This window comes from Andrena cerasifolii, chromosome 4 (genome assembly GCF_050908995.1).
Source record: "Andrena cerasifolii isolate SP2316 chromosome 4, iyAndCera1_principal, whole genome shotgun sequence".
NCBI lineage: Eukaryota > Metazoa > Arthropoda > Insecta > Hymenoptera > Andrenidae > Andrena > Andrena cerasifolii.
In genome coordinates this window covers 11,044,349-11,069,168 of record NC_135121.1, presented here as the reverse complement: position 1 = coordinate 11,069,168, position 24,820 = coordinate 11,044,349, and positions in this window count along the sequence as shown.

Below are 24,820 nucleotides of genomic sequence, written 5' to 3'. Positions count from 1 at the left end.
TTCCAAACCGCCCACCGCGCTGACCTTTCTCCTCCTTCGCGAAACCGCCGCGATAGCTCATCTCCTGAATGTACGGTGCGTAGGGGTTGACAGTGGCGACGTTGGAAACGTAGGTGGAGCGATTCTTCGCGCGAGAATTGGTGTTTAACAGAGTAGTACAGTAGGATGAAGAATTTTGTGGTACGGAAGGAGGAATTCTGGGTTCTTAAAGGCAGAGGGTTATTTGATATTTGAGAAGCTTGCTCCGCGATCCTTTCCCATTAGCAGAAGCCCGTAATCGCATAAATACAAGGCTGCGTACCAAAATCTGACGATAAATCAGAGGGCTCCTGGCAATCCTGCGGAATAGCAGCTGCTAGGTCTGCGGGTTCAGCCCACAGGTGGCTATATCTACGTTTATGCGCTATAAACACGCGTATGTGCGTATACTGCGTGGCCCATCCTTGAAGTATGAACGTATATACACGCGAGGGTTCATTGAGTCGCGGGAAAGATGAATATACGAGGGTCAGGGGAGGTTCTGCGCGATATTAGGGTGTAAGGGGAGACGTTGATAAATGGAGGGCAGAAGAACACTCGAAGGTCACGTATTTACTTCTATCTACGCTCGCACCCACTTTCCCCCGATATTCTTGCAGAATTGAATGATGCTACTAAAAGATTCATCGACCTAGCAAGTCACAAGCTTCCAGAAGCCCGAATTTCGTCAGTGAAACTCGGAACTGAATCCCAGACTCGAGTGACGTTAGAATTATCCACCCACCAATTCAGCGCTCCTTCAACGCCACGTCACGGACCAAACCGAGACACCCCGTACATAGGGGTCTACATAACGCGTACAGCTAACCGTATAATGCAGTGGAGCGATCCCAGCGAAGGAGAGAGAGACTCCATCTATCATCCTGATCTCATCCGGCGGCTTAGGCGACCCCGATACGTCATTTTCCAAATCTCGAGCCGGGATGCCACGAGATTCTTGGATCGACGTGACGCCGCGCCGCGCGGGGTGAGTCGGAGGCTGAGAGCCACGAGGGGGAGGAAGCTCGAGAGCACGAAGGAAATAAAACGGCTGCGAGGCTCGGAGTGTCAGCCGCGCCGCGACTCACGCGTTCCTCCTATCCGTCGGGGATGACGTTGTTGTCTGTGCCCCGGACTCCATCCCGCAGATAAATGGTCGCCTCTGCAGCCCTTGGAGGTCACGGCCCTCCAAAAATGTCTCCGCGTGGCGCTTTCGCCGTGGAAAGATATGGGAGGAAGGGATTTAGAGCGTTCATCCTGGTGTCAATCTCGCCCTCGATGGATGAGAACCAGTTGGGAGCTTTAACGGAGTACTGTGATTAACCCTAAAACGATCCTATGGGGTCGATGGCCCCAGAAAAATTTAATGTTCTCTACAAACGTGGCAATAGAGATAGCTTTCACTCCCAAATTTTTCTATTGGTTTCTCCTTCGGTATATTTCGGAATATTTCTTATAAAACAGTTTTTCAAAAATGTTAAGTGAATTTTGAAATAAATATATTATAGAATATTATATTTGAAATATTATATTTGAAATATTAAATTATACAATATTATATTTGAAATATTATATTATACAATATTATATTTGAAATATTATATTATACAATATTATATTTGAAATATTATATTCGAAATATTATATTATCTAATATAATATTTGAAATATTATATTATCTAATATTATCTTTGAAATATTATATTATCTAATATTATATTTGAAATATTATTGTTGGTATTGAATTTAAGTTTGTGTTCCAAGGTGTCTAGTGGTTTCAGAATCGCGACTTCCGTTACCTCCCTAGGTTGTTGTGATTCGAATTCATTGAAGGCACGCGGCGAAGACTTGTTTGCGAATAGTCGGACTGATAGAGTCGCCTTGTCGCGGCACAGGGTTACACGGAGCTGGCGTGAACGAGAGGTATTATAATACGCATTATAGTACACGCCAAGTATTTGTTTCCTACACGAACACTCGCGTGACTCCGTGTTAAGCCCCGTACACTTGGTATCGCTCGATCGAGTCGTTCGCCGTGCTCCGATCGACCATCCGTGAAACAAAGTAGCTGCTGTTGCAAGCGTACGTGGTCGAACAAGTCTGTGCCCTGCGGGGCGGTTCTGGGTCGCGAGTGGTGCGAGAAGTGTTACATGGATCCGGTGTGCTGGAGGTTTATCTTGAAAGTTACGAAGGGTTGAATATTAAGGCGACAGCGTCCTGCGACTGAACCCCGGGACACGTCGATAACCCGACAATGGATCGCGTGGAAAATATTCTCTACACAAATGGAACAATATCTAAATTCTCATAACAGTGGAGGACGATCGCGAATCGATGACGTTATGTTTAACGAGTATTTGCCCAGCTGACGATGCCGGCGTCGACAAGCACTGAACGGTGTCCAGGGAGAAGAGACAGAGGGATAAGGTCGTCACCTTCAGCGCGAGTTTGTTTTCCGGCCAGTCATCTCGGCTGAATACACTTCAAGATTCCCCTGGTGGGTTCCTCGGGTGTTCCCTCGCGGCCACAGTAATTACACGGCGGACAGGTTAGAGAAAAGAGTTATGGCGCTCGAACGAGCGTACGGTGTCTTATGGGAGTGGGTAGTAACTTGACCGAGGCATTAAGACGATCTCCCGCGGCGGGCGCGCATACTTTGCCCGGGGACCAGCGCTTATTCCCCTTTATTTTCCCTGGGCGACACACGCGGGCCCAGGGAAACGGTGCCAGCCCGATTAGCCGCGACCACGATGATGCACGGCATCCTCGTCTTCGACGGAGAGTAATGCGCGTCGTTGAGCCCTAGCTAAGCAGAGTCGGCGAGTTTTCTGCGTTTCCAGCGAAGTAATCGCTATTGGTGTTTCAGTGGAACTCTGCTGCACTCGCCATTCAGGTTCCATGTTCCACCGCGTATTATTGGCCTCGATTAATTAGAAAATGAAATTCTTGAAGGTGTTCGGCTTTCATTCGCCTTGTTAGAAGTGTGGGGACGTTTTAGGAAATTACTTTTGCGTTTTGTATCGATGGGCAGGTTTGTTGCGTTGAAAGAGGATAAATCAGTGGAAGAGTGAGTCAGATTAATGAGAACATTAAGAGGGTATAGAGAGCTGGGATACGATTCTCCGTTTGGCGGCTCCACCCAATCTGTCGTGATTTATCGAAGATTTCTAGTTTGCCTTACAAATTGCTGAGCTTTTGACCCAGTCGATACGATTTAATAGGGTGTTTATTATACTACGGGGTCCTGTAAGAGGCAATGGCCTCATCAGGCTTGAAATAGTTGAACTACTACTCTGCCAGCCTCTGAACACCAAGGAGTCTAAAGAATTTGTCATCGAGCAACTCATTGTAGATATACAGTGGCTCACAGCCATAATCGTACACTCTTTAAAATCGCATAACATTTTTAAAATTGGTCCAAACGACTTGAGTTGTTTTTTAGAATAGAAGGATTACTTTGCTAAGTGATACGTTTCGTCGTTGTGAAAAAAAATTGCAATTGGTCGGAATAGCAAGAAAAATAGTAGGTAAATGTCGTTTCTTCAAATTTTTCCTGAGCCTGTAATGAAAATTCAAAAAACATATTTGTAGATTGAAGTAAGTTGTATACACTGAAAATTTAATTCACTCATTCATTCTTCAAAATTTCAAAATTTCAAAAACTTGAGTTTTTTTGAGAAGCTGGAAGGGTGAGTTTGCTAAGTGACATGTTTCTTTGTTTTGAATTTTTGAAATTTTTAAGAACGAATGAGTGAATGAAATTTTCAGTGTATACAACTTACTTCAATCTACAAATATGTTTTTTGAATTTTCATTACAGGCTCAGAAAAAAAGTTGAAGAAACTACATTTACCTACTATTTTTCTTGCTATTCCCACCAATTGCAATTTTTTTTCAAAACGACGAAACATATCACTTAGCAAACTAATCCTTCTATTCTAAAAAAAAAAAACTGAAGTCGTTTGGGCCAATTTTAAAAATGTTATGCGATTTTAAAGAGTGTACGATTGTGGCTGTGAGCCACTGTAAATAGGCAGGTCGTAAGAAATTCGAAAGAAATCGAGAAGCAATCCTCCGTACTTCTTAGACAACCAAGAAGATACAAAGAAGTCACTGGCAGGGTAAGTGTGATTGGCGTTACCTCAAAGGGTTACACACCGTGACAAACAGCGTCTGTGGCGCTCTTCTTATTCCCCCGAGCACGTCAAGGAACGAAAACAAGCGTCGTCTTCATTAAGAATCATTTCAGCATCGTTTCCCTCCCCCTCGATACTCGATCGTCTCGAATTCCGGTAGGTAGACGATAGTTGAGGAACTCTCCCTTTGTCCCGCGACAGTACCTACTTCGCCGCTTTTATTTGTGCTTTCTTCTCGATACGCCGTGAAATGCCGCCCGCGCGCACCCCAAGTGTTTCCACGCCGATGGACTACCGTCGCGGCTCATTAATAATTTTAATAAGGAATCTCGATGGGAAGGAGCAGTTTGTCTGGGCCAGGGCGATTCGATCGAACGATTCTCATCCCTGATTATAAATCGTCGTTAATTTCCTCGGAGATTCCCCTTCACCGTTTTATATTTTAACGAAGGCAAAGTGGAATGCTCTGAAAGGACAGTCCAGTTTCGTTTCTCATTCGATACTTCACCCTAGTGTTCTTCGACTGGCGATCTGGATTAGGTTTAAATTCCTGCCGGTCCGCAAAGAATTTCTAAAAGGATGAAGCTGCTTTACCAAGTAACCCTTTGATACATCGAGAGAGCCACAGTTACTAACGTTATTGCGTAAGATCGCTGAACAACGAAGCAGCAATTACCTACCCAATCTGCCTCTATTAGGCTAACCATTGGACACTGTTGATCCTCCGAATCGAAGGAGCTCGAAAGCAAGACGCGAGGGGGTCAGTGATTTGCGATCAAAGGAAAGAGCGCAAGCTGACCAGGATTGTATCGACCGGGGGAAAAAGTAAACGACGACGGCGCGTCGGTTCGCCTTCTGGGTGACTCGACGCTCCGCGCGCCCGTAGATCAGTCGAGTCGCTCTCATAAATCGTGATTAAATCGACCAGCCCTCGTAAATATCACCCGTGAAGATCGCCGAACCAAAGAGTGGGCAAGGTCCAAGGGGAACTGCGAAATCAAGAGGGAAGAATGGCAGGGCGACTAGAAAATCGTGGAATTGTATTTTCGACTAGATCCTCGTGATTAACACCTCTGCTGGAAGCTTCGACTATTTCCAAGCGACATAGTTGAACGCTATATCTCTTCTGCCAGGCGGAGAGACCACTGAGCCGAGACTTTACGATGCACCAGTCGGGAGAATTACGTCTTTGGACGGATTCAGCATCGTCCAACGTGCAGACGCGAGGCTCGACTGTTTCCACGATCTTTATTACTCGGGATAGACGTGAATGCCGAAGAAACTGGCCTTGCAACGCGGAACGCCGCGGAGACAAAGAGGCCTGGGTGGTTGACACTCGCGGGGGGGGAACAAAAGCGGCGCGGATAGGAGGGGAAAAAAAGATGAAGGAGAGGCAAAAAGGCGTCCGCGGTGGGACGTTGCTGCAGCAGCAGGCTGTCACGTGCAATTATCCCGTCTTGCCGGGTTCAAAGGCAGCGTGAGAGACCCTCCGGGGTATAAGAGTGTTACAAAGGTTGTAAACGCCGATGAGGGAGTATGACGACCCAGATCGAACGGCCCCAGGAGCGCTCCGAGCACCTCGTGCCTGTCGAGCTTCTTCCTGGGTACCACGAGATCAAACGAGTTCAACGGATTTCGAACAGTTGAGCGCCTTCGTCTGAGACAATCTACCATATTTATCATACTCATTACCCTGGATGTTAATTCTGAAGATCGATAAAACGTCCCGCGCGAAGCGACATGCTTCTCACGGGTTGCTGCAGGATGAAACACGGCTGCTGGGGGGTCTGGTAGCTATAGATTGCCCGTTGACCCGCGAAATCCACAACGAACAACTACTGGCAGGTTGTCGATGTCGCGGGGGCCACCACGAAGAGGCTTTTATACCCTCGGAGTCGCGAGGTATCGAGGGTCGACGGAGATTGTCGGCGCGGCCATAGTCTAAGGCCTTTGATTGACAGGCCCACTACACGTCGATGATACCGGCGTGTCTGAGCTCTGACTTCCATTTCACGCCACTCTGCCTCCGCCTGTCGTCTCGCTTTTCCAGCGTCCCGTGAATCCCCGGATCCACGGGGCCTCGCGATCCGCGCCTTTCCTCCTATAACTCGAGTAGAAGCAGTCCGAAAAGCCTCGTCCTCTCGAGGCCAGAATGAACGCCAGCAAATTCCATAGAAACGATTGCTACGGTTTATCGGTGGAAGTTCAGGATATCTACAGATTGCTTTACATTCGCGAAAATCAGGGCCTAGCTTTTCCTCGTTTTTATAAAAGAATTCAACGAAAATTTTCAACCGCGTGGCCAATTATGAACACGCCCCAAGGTCGTGCATCGATGTCCATTCACAACTCACGCGAGATTTCATTAAGCGCTCGACAATTATTACCTACCGCGATACTTCTGCCCGCGGTTTACAGCGGATTAATATTGAATTTATGGCCAAACTTCAGCGTTATTGAGCCTCGACTCGCGAAACTTCTCTCGCTGTTTACAGCCGCGTGGCAAACGCTCGCAGCCCGGAGGATTCAAAGGGAGATCAGCCAAGGGCTCGCAATTTTTACAGTCTCCGGTCTTCTTAGAAAAGTTAGCATCCCCTTCGCTCGCCACGAGCCACAAATTGCCAGACGTCAACCACCTCGGCATCGACGGCTTCTCCCCCGTCTGCATTTCAACATGGAATATCCAACTTTCAACTCCAAACTTCCAAACACGAGCTCCCAATTACTCGCATCCAATCTCGCAGAGTATCATCGCCGTGTGGCTCTCCGCGGAGACTCGGGCGGGCCTGAAAGGGGGACAACACGCCCCCGCAGATCTCCCGCCCCGTCCCAACCCCGTCGCCGTTCAAACGTTAATCCGTGGTCCGCGGGTCGAAGGGAATTCCCGCGAAGCCCCGACTGGATACGTCGCAGAAATTGAATCCGAGAAAAGGGAGGATCAAGAGCGACGGCCGCGCAAAGGGAGCAATTTCTCAAGTGATTACCTTAAAGAAGCCACGAGATATTCGAGCCGTCGGCGTCGCGCGGCACGCGGGCGCCGGCAACCCTTCGAGTGACATTGAGCCTCGCCTGCGCAGACGGGGCTGAAAGGAGCGAGGAGGAAACGCGGTCGAACGCTGGCGGATCCGCGAATAGCGCGGCTGAGAGCCGAGGCTGGCGGAAAAGGAGAAAAGGAGGAAGGAGCTCAGGTTCCCGGAGGAAATTGAAAAATCCGAGTTAAAGAACGGGTCGATGCGCCGCGTGTCTGCGCTCGCCACCGACCGGCGAGTATTTAATTTAACTTTTTCCTCGTTTTCGCCGGGTACCAAAGCTCAGACGCTCCCGCGTTTCCGCTTCCTCGGGAGCGCGCCGCGCAAGGACGAGGCTAAAGTGTGGCTCGGCTGTGATCGATGGTGGATGGATCCTCCAGTAATAAGTTACCTCCCCCAGCGATTAGGAGCGTAATCTTCTCTTCCCCGATGTCTTTATTCCCCGGCGAGCTTCTATCGTGACCTATAATCTGGATCACGCAGCTCTCGGGGCTTGATAGAAATTCGAAAGGCGAACGCTCGCCGAGCAGGATAGACAGGTGTCGAGGCTAGCCTCGATAGAGTCATTATCGAGCAGGTGAATCCGTGCACTGGCAGAACTCGCGTAATTTCTCGGCCACGCAGAGGGAGAGAGAGAGGAGGCTTGGCGCGCAGCTGCTGGTGGATGATTAGACCGAGCCGTTCCCACTAATAAGAGAAACCGAATCCGTGCGCGCGTTTCGATAGCAGCGTAAAACGAACACGGGAATTGTTAACGAAGTCTGCGCGCAGGGCCGCTGCGAATCAACCTTGTTACGAGTCGCTGAAATTTCTACTTTTGGGGGGGCGAGGAATTCGAATTCGTCGATAAATTGGGGGACCCTTCAACCACCGCTAAGGTAGAAAAATCTTGGAGAAGCTCGAGCTTCTGTTTTGACATTGAGGAGAGATAAGAAGGTGATGTACGTACAGTGGCGCACTCAGAATTAAATCGTGGGAGGAGACGAGTTGAAGGGATAAAATTATTTTCAATGGAAATTCAATAAAATTCACTGGGAGATTGTTAAAAATTATTTAAAGAATAAAATACAGCTTTCTTTTCTTTTTACAAAGCCCCTTTTCTGAGCGCGCCACTAGAAGGAAGAATAGAAGATTTCTTCTGTTAAAAAAACTTTAAATTTAAATTATAAACGATCCTTTGACAAATTCCCCAAACCGCCGAGCACCTCTACCACGCGCAGCGCGTATCGTTCGCCAGAGCTGTTGCACGGGAAAATGCCCGTTTTTCACCATTTCCGTCTTAATTAACGGCCGCGATCGGCTGACCGGTTCCACCACGAGCGCGGGCACATTTTTCCCTCCGTTGACGGGAGAATTGTTGCGATCGTTCCGCCGCGGGGCTTCGTCGGTGCCGCTCGCGCCGATTCCGCACCCGACACCGGTGGCCCTGTCTCGAAAATTCATCGGGAAAAAAGAATGGGATTCGTGCGCGGGCAGAGGACGGCTTTTCGGTCGTTGTTTCGCGGCCGTATCATACGCCGCGGTTTCCCAATTACGGTTCAAAGTAAATCTACCGTAATTGACGGGGAAAGCGCGCGTAGAGAAACTCGTTGTTCTCAAGGGCAATACGGTAATTACCGGCGAGCTGGGAGAGGGAAACACCGGCAAGTTTTAATCATCGGGTTCATTACTGCGCGCAGCCTTTTATTCAACAGGTAACACAGATTTTCGCGTTAAAATTAACAACGTTTCTAGGATCATTAACCCGCGGAACGAACAGACCGGCCGTGGACGAATGCCGTTGCCCTGTTTCCCTCTGCTGGGAGGAGGAAGTGTCTGTTAACGGATAGTTAGTTGCTCGCTATTCGACGGCATGCTTCAGGGTAACTACCGCGTCCTTTCGCCGGGGAAACTTTGTAAAATGTGCCCTGTGCAGTGAAGTGCTGGTTCCATAGATAGCGATTCGAGGAGATTACGTTGTCTACGCTTTCACAGAAGCTGTTGCAATCGCGTATCGACGTGATCGTGATCGGGCAGCGCTGGGGAGAAGATTGACCTGGAAGCTGTACTGCCATCCGTAACCATTCAGATGATCTTCAACTGTTCAGGAGATCTCCTTCCTGTGGTCGTGGAAATCGGTGAGAAAATTGGTGGGCCCCGGCGACCCGAATCCACCTGTCGTAACCCAATTTCTCTTCGGTAAAAATGAGGGATCGGAAATTAGAGAGATCGCCGGTGTAATGTGCGGTATCCCTGGGCCCGGCTCGGATAAAGACCGGATCCTACCTGGCGCCACGGTGATTATGCCCTAACTGCGAGATAATAATGGCATATATCACCTGACGCGCGGACAAAAAAAGGCTCCTCCACTACCTGGTTTCCATGTTCCCCCGTGCGACGGGACCGCCCGCCTCTCCTCGTGCATGGTAATTAACCCCTTCGTTGCCGGCGATAAATCCGTTCGACGACTAGAGCGGACGTTTCTGTGCTGGAAGGTGGAAGAACGATGATTCTTCTTGCCTATAAAGGAGATAGGAGCGTATCTACTCCCCCCGCAGTGGCCCGGGAAAAATGACGTCCCTTTATCGCCCGTGGAGATTAAAAGGGTCGGTCAAAGGTCCGGCGAGTAGATTGGTGTTAAGTGGACGCTCGTTTTTCTCTCGCCTATGACAGGTGTACTAATCACCTGCGTCCCAGCTCTCGATGCCTTGGGTCATCGGGCGCTTGGCTAACCGTTCGATTAAAGAGAAAGGGGGAAAGTCAGGTGGTCGTAAAATACGGGAAGAGTGTCAGGTGATCTTAACCCCAAGAAAGCTGTTCCACGTTGCAAACAAGCGGTCGCCAAGAAAAAAGCAGCAGTAAGGTGAATGTCCCAATTTCTGCTCATTTAAGAGGTTGCTCTCCAGAAAGAAGGTGTAAAAAATTTGTTTGTGATCAAAATTTGCAGAGTAATTGATTAATTCTTTAATAATAAATCAACCAGTCGAAAACTATTTAAGAGAGATATTTAAAGATGTTGAACTACTAGTAATTTGTAATTAAATATAATGCTTTAAATGTCCGTATTTCTGCTCACGAAAAATAGCGATGTAGCTATTTCTACTCACCATTTGTACCAATTTCTGCTCACATAATATGTTGGCTTTTCAGGTTAAAATAAGTTACATCTTTTATGGAGATGTTTTATAACACACCAGTAAAGCATAATCCTCATAAAAAACTTCGAGAAAAGAAAAAAAAATAAGCCAAGTACACGAAATCAAATAACTCACAACAGAATAGAAGATTTTTTTCTACTTTTTTTAAGTTCTTTATGGGGATCTCAATTCTGTTTACAAAGATAATTTGCATAGGGAATGACTTCAGATAATTTTTAATATTATAACTTACAAATTATCACGGGACAGAATTAAGGATAAATCCAGTCAGAGCATCATTTTACGCTTCGATTATCTATATATACATAAAATCCTCAGTTTAATTACAAATGAAAAACATTTTGATGATATTCAAACATGTCGCAATTCAAATTTCGGCAACATACCTTGTGTTTGAGCCTGCATTTTGGTTGCAATTCAATGGTACAACGATACATATTTGTAAAAGCACGTTTATAAAATCATGTCACACGTCGAAAAATCATGAGTCTCTCATTTTAAAGGTACTTCGTTGCTTATGCTGCGCTTTGATTAGCCCCAAGCTCGTGCAACACTCGCGTAAATGTTCAAATAATTCAGAATTATTTCGTTGTAACTATAGTACAAACGTGACGCTTATAATAATAAGAAAAAATCCAAAATGAGCAGAAATGGGAGCATGAGCAGAAATTGGGACGTTCACCTTATTCCTTGAAATCGCGAGATTATAAAATAAACGAGTTTGATAAAAGAGACACTGGCTACAAGACGCGGTGGGTTTCAACGAACCGTTCCACAAGCCGCACGCTCCCAATTACCATTTCCATGAACGGCGAACGCCCGGGCGCGGGCGTTTCACAGGCTCGCGCGGACCTCGCTCGTTTCGCCGGTCCCTCCGCGACTGGGATCGTTTTATTCGCCGACAGCGGGGCCATCGTCGGTAATAAAGACATTAACGGACCCTACCACGGGACGATGGAGGCCTTCTGTTCCAGGAGGCCGGTTAGTTCGAGCAAAAGCTCCGGAGCCTGACGGCACCGGGCCCAGCACACGCTTTCGCCGAAGTGATTTACGCCCCGCGAGCTATAATTATCGAAGCGCCGCACGAAATTGCTTCCACGTATTTCCTTAGCCTCCCTTTCCTTCTCCTCTGCCCTAGCTCTGCCCTCTAAGGACAACGGCGACTGCCACGTACCTCCTCGCAGCCCTCTGGTATCCTGTCGTCCCATCGAATCGTATTTATCCGAGGTACGCGCGATCCCCCGATTTACGTCAGCCAGGGATTACCGCGCGCTCTGGTCCTCGCGTAAACATTTCAATCGGAATTCACTCCGGAGAGCCCCCGCGCTCGGGAAAAAGGGGTGAAACGACGCCTGAGGGAATGGGCGCGATAAAGTGGAGCCGCGGAACCGTCAAAGTTCCAGGCGTACCTTGCGTCCGTCATAACCTGGATTTAGGAGGCACTGGTAACGAACGAACGACGCTCCTGGGTAGATCGGTGCTGGCTCTCGTTCATCTCGATTCTGCGAGCTCTCCAGCACCGTTCAAGCGGACGAGTGTAGAGTATCTAGCTACGTGAGAAACGACGGGTAAAGGGGACAGTGAATGCTAAGCAGAAGTTGTTCTTGGAAGAGATTCTGGGACACTAGGACTTGTTAAAAGAAGATCGAGACCAACGCGATTTTCCTGACGATTCCAGCTTCCATCGGGCCATCGTCCGCGGGGACAGGTGCAGAGAGCAGCGTTACTGCCTGGCAAAGTGCTGGAACCAAGAGGGAAGACTGTTTGGAGGCGAACGAGCGCGATTCCGCGAAGCAGCGCGCCAGACGAAGTTGCGCCGCGGGCATAAACTGGCTTTCACGGTTAAGCCACGGCGAACGGCCAACAGCCGCCCGGGGAAAGTATAAAGCGCGTCCGACGCTCTTCGTGACTTCGTTATATTAACGTCTCGCGGGCCTTCGAGTCGGCTTTATCGATAATTAAACGAACTTTCGCCTGGGCGGAAGCGCGCTGTTCGATCGGGCGGTGCCTTTAAGCTCGGGGTGGCGTCTGCAGGGGTTTAACTTGTCTTCGGAGCTTCGTCACTCGGTGGACGGGTGGCTAGCGAAGAATAAAACTTCCAGCTGGATCCCTCAAGCCCAGCTACGCGACATTGTCGGTAATTAAATCGTTGGCGGGTCTTAAACGTCGCTTTTGAGCCTCGACTGTCGCGTTCCTTGATTTCTTGCAGCTCCACGCGCGAGAAACTCGAGCAAGGAGGTCCGAAGGTCTTGCTTCCACTTGGGGAAGTGGACATTTCCGTGCCATTGAATAGAGCTGGTTGATCAGGGTTTCTCGGAGGCTGTCGCGTGAAGTTCCACGTGAGTTCCGAGGCTGCCAAGCGAGAAGGCGTCGAAATTCTCATGAGAACCGGGTGGCGATGCGTGCAAGAGCGAAGGAGGCGCAGCAGGTTTCTCGGTAAGTGTGGCTTGCTGCGCGCTGCGGAAAGGAACGGTCGTAATCCAAGATAAAATGGCGGGTCATAGAGGTCCGCGATTAGCGTGCTTGGCCAGCTGGCCCGGAGCTACGATGGCGTGATGGATAAACGAGAGGCTCGTTTCGACTTTTGACGACTTTGTCCGGAACGCTGCCGTACACCGACGACCTCCCTGGAATCTTTCCTATGCTAACAGCTGCCCTTCTTCTATCCTCGGGGACCGTCTGTTCCACTTGGTGTTGATTCGTTCTGACTTGGGCGAGGTAATTATGCTAATTCCACGAAAACCGGTCGGCGGCTGGCTACCATTCCGATTAGAATCCATCTGTTTGCTGGGCTGGTCCTGATTTGAAACAGAATCTCTAGGATTTCAGGGAACCTTCGAGCTGTTCGAGGTCTTCTTCTCTGTTTAAAATTCCCGGTCTGTTATATCTGTTAAGATCCACGCGATTCCTTTTTCTTTTAACGTTTTTATGGTACAGAATTTGGATACATAAGAAAGATATAGTTCCAAGGAGAGGTTCAGACATAGAACTGTTTTGCAACCTGGCTGTACACCTTAAATCTAGCGTTAACACTATCGCTGAAATGCGCTTTCCGCTATTTCTCGGTAGCAGTGAAAAAGGAATGCACGGTCTCGGTGTCAGGAAAGGCAAACGCGTATTATTAACGTCCCGGGGGAAGGGTTGAATACGCTTATTGTTAAGTAAAAGCGCGCCCCATTTTCCTCGAGCAGTTTCTCGAGACAGGGCTATTAATGACTGCACGCTGTGTTCCACGTGGAGCGATTAAAGCAATTGCCCGAGAGCCCAGTCACCCCTTCGCGCGCGAAGGGAAAGAATGAGGGATTCTTTGCGACCGTCGAGATCCACGGGGTATTCAGATTACGGTAAAACATCCGCGCTATAACTCCCCATCGTGGAAGTTGTTATTACTATCGAAACAGAGGCAAAATTACGACACCTGCAGAGGAACGGGAGTCCCTTAATTACTGTCATTTCGCCACCGAACGGGGCACCGGGACACTCTGATCCCTGTCGACGCCTCGGAGGGAGAGGAATCAACGCGAGAGTGTCCAGGATCGCGAGTTCCGCGTGGAGTAACGGTGCAGGAAGAAGAAAGGATTGCCGAGGAATGCCACGGTCCAGCAGTTATAATTTTCCCATCGTTACGCTGCGGGCACGGATCTCGGTTGGAGTACAAGGGAAACGGGAGGAATACTTTCCAATAAGGGGTCCTGGAGGGACAGCGTCCTCCGTCCCGCGGTTTCCTACGTTTTTACCCGCGCTGGAACACAGAGCGCGCCGAAGAAACGGACGAGCGCAAGAACCTGCTGACGAGGAGCAGGGGGGCCGAACATGGAAACAGACGCGCTGTAAGAATCGTGGGGGATATCTGAGAGGCTCCTGCGAGCTATGATCAGTCGAGAGAAATAAGCTAGCTGGCACCGTCGCACATTGGGGAAATTTCGCGATTTTATTGCCAAAACCACAAATATAAATTTTTCAATTCGACAAAATAAATGCAAATGTGAATTGGAGAACTAATATGAGTATCAAATGCCACCAATTTTAATGTTAAATGTTTTAATATAAAGCTCGTATAGACTAGCAAATGTTTATGTTCATGCGAGGTTAGACCGATCGCAAAGAATTAATCCAGATTTTTAAGTTGCTTCAAACACTTATATTGTGTTATCCAAAGATCTGAAAATAATTTCAAGGCGTGGATTCAATTCCTGATGGTGCGTAAGTTTTGAGTTTTTGACCAGGAAAATAGATATAGTTCTTAAATCGACGTTTGTATTAAATTTGTAAAATTCAAAATTTTCATTTCTGTAGTTTTCGCCATAAGATCGCAAAATTTCCCCACTGTGCGTCGCGAGCAGTTTCGCGAGATGACACAGTGTGCCCCGAGGACTCCGCGAGGCAGTTGAAGGATCCCGAGCCATCTGCGTGGCTCGACAAAAATTCGAGCCCCTCTTCGGGGACCCTAAGTCATTGTCGTCCTCGAGCGTTCAAGAGAGCCTGATACGTGGAGCTGGTAAACAGGCAACAGGGTAAAATCGCGAAGATTTGAGGAGATTCGCTCTGGCCACCACTTAACAGTTAACGTTATTAAAGTCCTGGAGTGGACGCTTAGGAGTGGCCATAGCCCAGCTACTGTCTTGATGCCTTTCTGTCCCATCCTCGGCTAATATTTGCCATACACGGCGGCCGCCGCGTTGTTATCCATTCCCAGGCCGAAAATCGCCGCTCGATAAACCAATAATCTCGCTGGAAAGCTGGGGAATTGGACGGTGCGACGAGTTAGCCCGAAGAGAGTCGAGAGTCGTTGGAGGCCGCATAGGCAGACGGTTTCCAGCATAGGGCAGCCTCGTAGTATTAAGTCATTACGGTCGGCCCCGGTCCTAATAATACCCTTCGCTCGCTCCGAGTGAAGCGAACCGACCCGAGTCCCCGTCCATCCATCCAGTTGTCCGCCACGACGACGTGCCGCATCCTCTGACTCCTGCAGAGGTTCTCACGTGGATCTTTCCGCTCCTATTCGGTGGACACGGCTCGTCCAAGTCGCTCTTCACGCCCTACTGTAAGGAGTATCGCGCGGAGCGATGGTAGCAGTCAGAATTGTGCCAGGGTCGGGAGCTGTATTAGGGTCATTCGCTTGCAGGAGCACTTTTGGGCTACTTGTGAAGCAATTCCTCTGAGTACATCAGGCCGTCCTGGAATTCCAAAAGACTTCACACGTCTCGAAGTCTTTGCCTTCAGTTTCTCAGAGTTGCTAAAAGGATCGTCCGAACCTTCACCTATTTACTCCCCCATGGTCCCTCGCCAGGTCCCCACATCAGTGACTTCATGAAACAAATTCGAGACAAAGAGGGGAAGCGCACAGAACAATCTAACAATAGTAACAATGAGTTATACTAAGGAATGCTGGAGACACGGAGCGCATTGTATCGCAACAAGCAGCACATAGCTCGCTCTGTGTAAGCCTGGGCGAATAGAATACTCGATGATGACAGACGACGGGGTTTCCATAGGCACGGCGAGCACCATGGAATCGGCAGGGACCACCATGTTCGCTCTCCGGTTATGCCCGTCGGCCTCTCGTGGCTTTGCTCTCGTAATATCTTATTACACGATCGCTGCATGCGCCGCTGGTGCACGCCGACGTGCACCTACACGCGTGCGTGCAAGAGTTGCGCCGAAGCGAGCGAGCCAGTCAGACCCGATCCACCTCGTGCGCTATGGCCATGAGCTAGGGTGCATTACCCGTCAGTGATACTCGCGATCGTATCTTTTCCAGGGAAATTTCTACCGATCGTAAACTCCACGAGAAAATTCGAGGCGTGTTATTATTTCGGTAACAGGCGGTACGTTGTTTGACGTAATGATCGGCTACGTCTCCAGCGAGAAGGTCCGCGGTGCTTGGGCGTAATTTCTTTATGACTCGGCGAGCGTTTATCGCGAGACACTCAGCCACTCTGTTCCAACGACGTCGAAGAAAGTCCCCTGGTAATCCTCCTCTGCCGCGCTGATCCAATTTGCCATCCAAAGACGCTAGCCCTTCGGGCACGGGACCGTGGATGTCGCGATCACGGTTAAAAATCGGAATATTCGAGGACACTGCTCTCGTCGAGCTTTGATCGCAAGGAAGAGGAGAGAAAAGAATCTACAGGACCATTGGAAAATCAAAGGGCGAGACTCCTTGAAACCATGGACCACTGCCTCTGACCAAGTGAAAGAAGAATCTACTTCCTACGGAAGGTGGTTCAGTGACCCTAAGGGAGGCAAAGTGCTCTTTTTTGGAATATGGAGCGGCAGAGTTAGAAATGGCAAAGGGATTCAAAGAGTACGAGGTCCTGTGCAGGGAGGGTAGGACAACGAGACTGTTTTCCAAAGAAGAATGGACCATCTTTAAAGCCTAGTCTACTTCCCTCAAAAAATCCAATTTCAACTGAAAAGGAAGACCCTAGCTAGCAGCATACCTCCGCCACGAGCTAGGATCGCTGTGGCCATTATCTCCCCAGGAATCTCCGTTCCGGTGCGTCTTCCTGCGTCGATTTTGCTCGGTTACACCGTGTACACCGTGCAGAAGGGACCACCGGCGCTTCGTATGAAGTTATTATCTCCAGCGGCCGCGTACAGCCGTGCATCACCTCGACACACTGTCAGCTCTCCTCTCCCCGTGGCGTCTCACGAGTCAGCGGGTCCTCGCGCGAGGACGTGGAAAGAGGACGCCCGACAGAGGATCAGGACCCGCGCGAGGGGACCGGTGGAAGGCGTGGGCAGCCCTTAAAGTCACGTCCTAGAACGGGATTGCCAGCATTAATATCTTATTACTGGTTTATCGACGCGTGCTTTCCGCGCGGCTGGGCTGAGGCTTCGCCGTCGAATACGGAGCCCGTACGACGGGCGTCGTTTTCGGATTCTCTGTAACCTTGCAGAGGAGGAATGCGATCCTCGAGCTGTCGCCCCCTCGAAGCCAACGAACGGGCACCAAGCAGATTCTGCTTAAACTCTACTAAGGGGCTTGAAATTTCAACGTCCTCGTGCTCCGTGGAGCGTGCCTCTATCGCTAAACACTTGCCCAGTCTTCAGCGAGCTATTACGCCTAGCAGCAACCCCGAGTAATTTCGTCACCGTGCAGGCCAGCAGAGCCAGCGACCCAGCTCCCGAGCCGCGTAGCGCGCTGTAAGCGTGCAGGCCATAAATCTTGAGGAGCTGCCGCGGAATCGATACGGCCCGGTTTCTCGGTCAAAGCTCGTTAGCGATTCCCTCCGCGGTGAAGTTGCTCTAATTGGAGATCCCGGCCGTTGGATCGTCCTTCTCCGTAAGGAACCGGCGCCCGGCCGGTCCTCTGTGTACGTTGCATTCGAGAGGCGTTATTATTCGTCGAGGGGATTCGCCGGTGAAGTGCTCATTGTCGCGAATTCTAGTCTACCGGGAAAGGCAGCTCGCCGGAAGGGGCACGGCCCCCACCTTCGTTTTACCGTCCTACTTCATTAACCGTGTCGCTAGGAAGCTGGCTGCTGCCCTCCTTGGAAGAATCAGCTCGGGAATCCCGTTTCGTGTTCCACCTGTGCCGCTTGCTTGCCTCCCTTTGACGATCGACGTCGCGTTACTGAAACTGGACGATGGACATACTGCCCGAGCCTTCGTTGCATCGATGCAGCAGTGACGCGATCGGCTGCATGTGCACCGCAGTGCTGGATTTTTAGCTGTGTACTGTAGGATGCTAAATAAGTCGCAGGGAGGCTGCCTTTTGTGGGAGAGTGGCTCGAGGTGGTTGGTGACTCGAGGAATCCTGATGGAACGGTTGACTGGTAGGAAATATCAGGCATTTCGACCCATCTGTATATTGTTCGCGATTGAAGTAACGAACTTGTGAAAGGCTCCGCTCTGCGTCTGCGGTATTACGTACACCGTAACACTGTTACCTCAAAGACGTGGGGAAAAAGGACTTCGGCGAATGTCAGTCCCCCGGTGTTTCTTTGATCATTCAGAGATTGAACGTTCATCTAGTTAGCTAAGGTGCTTAACGACTACCAAGGCATCCACTCGCGAGGAACCCTATTTGTCTGGCCCCTTACAACCGTTTTATTAGACATCGTTTCGTAGCCCGTTTTCCGAGCATTTTCTTCCTTATTTGTCGACCATAAACCTGGCAGCCGAAGCGCCTTTTCGGACTTGTCGCTTCCCCAGCGCTTTGAACTTCTAATTAGGGATTCGATTCCGTGATAGCATCCACCAAGTCCACCGAATTCCCTGATCCTTGTGGTTCATAAAAAGATTAACACACGCGCTCCATATCAACAGTGGAATCTTTGGTGGTCCACCAGAAGCGGGGTCACATGCACTCGGAGCAAAGTAATTAAATCGGAGCCTAATCAGAAAGTAACTTCCGTTCAGGTTTGAGAAGAACGCAGTAGTTAGTTGTCTCCAGAGATCGGCAAAATTTTTATGTAAATAAAATTCCGAATAACAAATAAAAGTAGTTTAACTTTAGATTATTCGACGAATAAAGTTAACTTTAACTTTAACTTTAACTTTAACTTTAACTTTAACTTTAACTTTAACTTTAACTTTAACTTTAACTTTAACTTTAACTTTAACTTTAACTTTAACTTTAACTTTAACTTTAACTTTAACTTTAACTTTAACTTTAACTTTAACTTTAACTTTAACTTTAACTTTAACTTTAACTTTAACTTTAACTTTAACTTTAACTTTAACTTTAACTTTAACTTTAACTTTAACTTTAACTTTAACTTTAACTTTAACTTTAACTTTAACTTTAACTTTAACTTTAACTTTAACTTTAACTTTAACTTTAACTCTAACTCTAACTCTAATTTCAGCTTCAGCTTCAGCATCAGCTTCAGCTTCAGCTTCAGCTTTAGCTTCAACTTTAACTTTAACTTTAATTTTAACTTTAACTTTAACTTTAACTTTAACTTTAACTTTAACTCTAACTCTAACTCTAACTCTAACTCTAACTCTAACTCTAATTTCAGCTTCAGCTTCAGCATCAGCTTCAGCTTCAGCTTTAGCTTTAACTTTGAAAATTTTTTTCACCGTTGAAATTCAAATGCTCGACGAATAAAAAATTTAACTTTATTCGTCGAATAATCTGAAGGTGAAGTACCATTTACTTCATCCATTATTTAAATAATTTTTTGTTTAGTTAATGCCCACCTCTGACTGTCCCGAAACCACCACGTGATTTATAATACAAAGGTCTCACAATTTGCGCAAATATACCTGCAACTTTCACGGGAATGATACTGAAACCGCATAGCGAGCTGCAGAGCATGAATGTCGAGGGAGTTAAGAGCGACATCGGCCGCGATAAACTCGGAATCACCGGGAGGAAATAACAATGGCGCGTTACGACTTCCATCATCGCGGGTGCCAGGAACGGTTCCGATCTTATTGCGCCGCCGTTGCATTGGTATCGCGTCGTCGGGCGATTTTACGCGGTCCTCGGGAATCAGTGTCTGCCCCTATCGATCCCGGTGACTTCTGTGAATCCACGGAGACGCCTGCAAATCGAATCAGCGTCAGTCTGCAGACAGCGGAGATTTTTCCAGCGATCCGCGCCGCTGGACACAATGGCCAAGCCCGGGCCCAGCAGATAAACACCGTTCACCGGATGCCTTCGACCGGATGATGGACGTCCAAGCCCTTGGCACCGTTCGGACGTGAAACGCTCCAGTCCCGTCATTGCCCTAGCCGATGCGATATCGCACTCCGGATTGTTCACTTCTTATTTCTGGAAAAAATTTCATTTACATGTAAAATTTAAAAAATTAATAATTTGATATCAATTTTTAAAATAACTAATATATAAATAGTTATTTAAAATAATTTAATAATTTATGTAGAATTTGAAACACCTAAGTGGCGAACCTGTGGAGAAACTCTTTTAGAAGGTGACATCGCGCTTAGGAACAAGGAGTTTTCATTTCTGGCTGGCTACTTTGCTTTGGGAGATTAAAATGTGGTGGTCCGAGGGATAGCGTGGTGGATAGCCCTCAGTGCTGATGTATGAACCCTCTGTAATTCTGGAGTCTAGAGACTGAAGACTTTATACCTCCTCGAGACCCCTGGAGAAACTACCGAACCACCTGTTTCGTAAATCCTAAATCAGAAGAATCGCGTTCCTTTGCCCAAAGTTACTAGAGAAAACACTGCGGTGGAGAAGGAAGGAAGAAGAAGCCAGATAATGAAACTGGCGGTAAACAGAGCTCAGTGTCGCTTTCCTGATCCATTTAAGCGCCGAATCCTCTCCCGTTATGAACGATCTTATCGCTAAGTGGCGGTGGAGCTCGCATCTGAGCATCGGGGGTTGCTCTCAGTTTCTCGAGGCGGGGAGGACGGCGAGAGCGAAGCGGTTCCAGGCATGCATCTTTCATCTTCGGTGCGGCAAAGGGTTTAAAAGGGATGGAGAGATGGCTCCGAGGTACTCCGCCGTCAGGCTTGCACCCACAGATGCTGCCTCTTCTTTTGTTTGAGAAAGGGAGAGAGAGAGAGAGAGCCGTCAGGAGAGGCTGCTCATTTGCCTAGTCAAAGGCTGCCTTCCTGCGGACCCCTCTGTCGTTTCCTTCACCCTCTTCCTGGACATCTTCGTTCGGCAGCTTCGCTATTACCGTTCCCCTGTGATCTCGCGCCTCCTTCTTCAGCGTTATTTACATACGTGTCTTGTATTTTCCCGCCGAGAGGAAGAGGGTGGCAATTACCAAGCGATTAAGCTCGACTATGTGCGAGGAGTAGCTCCATCCACTGCCGACTCTACTTCAACTTCGACAATTCTAATCCTAACTCCTCCACTCCTCATCACTCCCTGCGCGGATTGTGGAGGTTCCAGCGATGCTAGTTCTCTTCTTCCTCTTCCGACATAAAAGAAACAGTCGCGTTTCACCTTCAACCTGCACCAGGAATATTTATTAGGAACTGGTCAAGAAGCTTTCGAGAATGTGATCGATGGAAGGCTAGCCTAGCTGCATCCTCCGCTCTGTAACTTTAGATCTAGCACACGTGTCTTCATCGAATGGGCACTGGGCAGCGCCAGGTGTATTCCCAACTCATCCAATCTTTCCAGAAGTCCCTGGAGCGAGTCCTACGTCTCGTAAACGCTCGCTACTCCTGCATATAAACCCTAACACAAATCCCAACAGCCAACCAGCTCCGGGATCCTAAATTTTTGATAGATTGCCGTGGAAAGCGACTTCCCTTTCAGCCGATTTTATCCCCGGGGGGGGGCAGCGGGCGGGGCCGAGGGTTGGCTCAAAGAAGTAGCCAGGCTAGAGTAATCGCTCGGAACCGCGCGCTTCGGTATTCCACTTTGACGATGAGATTCGAATTCGTCTTCGCTGCTAGCGCGGCCGGGCACAGGGGGTGGAAGCTGCTAAATTAAACGCAGTCAACCGTGATCCTGTAAACAGACCATTTCCATGCCAGGAGGTTCGCCAGGCTGCGCGACTAATGGGCTTGATGATCCACCGGGGGTTGACGTCGTGAATTAACATCGGCTACGACGTTTTCCTGTGCAAACGACCTTGGAAGTGGATACATCCGCTCCCCGTCCTCGGCGTTATATATCGCGCTGGCTCGAGCCCCGAGTTAATGCCGCGGAGGGGGAACCCGGTGCTCGTGGGTGTCGATTGTTTGCCTACCTTTCCACGCCGCCTCCAACGAGCATCTGCATTAGGGTGGACCTTAGCTACTCTTGACGAAAATTATTTTGCGAGGTTTTTTTTGGTCCCACCCCCCACAAATATGACAGTTGTTGGGAAAATGATCTGGAAAAAATTTCAGCCCGATTGGACCACGGGAAAACGAAGCGCCACGAATTTGAAAATTTTTAACTTTTTAAACCTTGACATAAATATACATTATGATATATCGTTGAATTTGTATTTTTTTCTGTTTAAGAATACATAGACAGCATAGTAGGATTGTTAACAAAAAAAAACGTCCGTGACCTTGAAAAAAAAATCTCCCTCCATTATATTGGCCTCTTTATATACTACAACTTTTGTCTGAAGAGTTTTTTCATATATCCATAAACGATGGAGGTATTAAACATTTTTTATTTTTATTATAACGCTCCATTACACAGAAGAAAATCAGTTCTAGGATTGAAAATAAGTTATTATAGCTATTATGTAAATTACGAATAGAAATGTCATGAAAGTATTGCGTCCCAGATCTGCTCGTGGACTCGTCCGTAAGGCCCAGCAGATCCTGTCTTAATACGCTCACGTTGAATTTAAGCTATCATGAAAATTTCTAAATTATGGATACCTTAAGCGTTTAGTGTTATCATTTACCACTTTTAATTCGTTCACGTTTACTGATGAGTGCACGAGTAGATCTGGGACCCAATACTTTGATGACATTTCTATTCGTAATTTACGTAATACCTATAATAACTTATTTTCAGTCCTAGAACTGATTTTCTTCTGTATAATGGAGCGTTATAATGAAAATAAAAAATGTTTAATATCTCCATCGTTTATGGATATATGAAAAAACTCTTCGGACAAAAGTTGTAGAATGCCTGCGATATTTTTATGAACCGTGTCCCGAATACAAGTGCAGGTTTGCCTCCTCGTTATACGACAAACGGCAAATGTCGTACCCAAGCTACCATCCCAGTTAGCGTTTCTTTAAACCGAGCTGTTGCGGGATTAAAAAGCTCACAGACCCTCCGCTCAGATCAACAGCGATGAAAGCCACGCAAATCCAAGGAACTTCGATCAGCTTGCCAAATAGCATTCTCCGGCACAAGCCCTTCAACAACGCTGTCAAATATTTACCCCGACATCCCTGCTCAGCCGTTACATTCGTTTCAATTTCTGACTTATCGTTGATTCATTTTACCGGGATCGCTGCACTCATCCACTCGGATTTATGGCTGCGAGCGGGTCTGCAGATTCTACTTATCGGTAGAAAGGAGGGCGGAGGAGGGAGGGCACAGGCGTGGAGGGCCGCGATTAATTTCCTGAGGTTCGCGTTGAACGGCACGCTAAATCAGCCGCGGGGCACGCGCGCGCCTTCCAAATTGTCTACGGTAATGCATCTGCAATTTCCGGGCCCGTTCGTGGAGAGTGTGCTCGGCTACCTGGACGAAACTTCGTAATAACGCCAGGAGGATCCCCGTACCTGATGGCTTCGCCCCTAATATTCGGTCGCGGGTCAGGAAGATCCGAGCGCGGCCCCGCTTCTCTCCGACGTCCGACCAGCGCCGGAACTTTCTACTTGCTGCGCGATATTGCCGTCCCCGTCTCGAAATTGTTGCGCGTCGGAATTTATGCAAATTCGACGTCGTCCCTCGCGATTACACGCTGCAAGGAATCATTCGTCCACCGGGGGGGGGGTCTCGGAGACGAGAGGGCTGGCTCGAAGGGAAGCAGCCTTTCCTTGCCCGGACACACGAGCGAGAGAGGAGCCTGCTTTCGACGAGGAGACTCTGCGCGGACGACGTTGTTCGAAGTTATTTCATACTCTCGGTTTACCTTTTTCTCTCCTCCCCACCGTATGAAGGTAAACTTCCACTATCCTCCCTTCAAGGTATATTCCCACCGGAACGCAGAACAATCAAACATCGCGAAGGATTCCGGGGAAGCCGGCGTTCCGTCGGATCCCACAGAATCCGCAGCCTCTAACGAGAGCAAAAGAACATCATGCTTGAACGACGGAAGCCGGAATATTGATCGACACCCTCCACCTGAAGCTTCACTTCGGCGACTTCGAGCGGCTCGCGCGCGGGTAATTGTGTTTCGATAAATAACCCCGGCGAATAAATATAAATGGAGAGGAGAGCGTCTCGAGAGGACCCTCGAAGGGAGAGATGTAGGAGGCAGAGGCAGAAAGGAACGAAAGGAACAAGGGGTGGCCGATGGGTGAATGTAAATCGGTGCACGCGGCTATCTGTCGCGAAGAGAGTGAGAGAGAGAGAGAGGGGTGGTGGACGGGGGAGGGAAAATCGTGGAATGCAAATTGACGAGAGGGACTCGAAGCCGAGCAGGAGCCGACTGGTGCATTGCAGTGGCCGGCTAAACGGATAATCAATATATACAAGGCGTCAACTGCGACTTCCGGCGTCGAATTTACAACAACGTCGTCCCCGGAACCTCGGCCGTTTTCACATAATTGACCCCGTTTCCCGCCCGCCCGTCTCGGGGTCTCGCGCGCGCCCCGAGATGCCCACTCGAGCACGCCTCGATCGGGAGGATTTACGATAAAGGAATATCGCCGCGTTGTTTTTTCGCCCCTGTGCTCGACCCCGTCGGCCTTACCCCCGTCTCCGTTCGATAGCCACGTCCGAAAGGGTCGTTCCACGGGTGACTCGAATTTGAGCACCGTTCGTCGAGCACCCCGAGCCGCTCCCAGGCTATTAAGTGCACGCGAGTTTTTCAGTAGGTCGTGTTTGGGAAGCCGCGCGGATCGCCGCTGCAAGACTTCCTGCAACGTCGGTGGAGGCTTCCTTGTGAAAGGGCGCGCGAGAGGGGCTACCGTGAAATTCCTTGATTATACG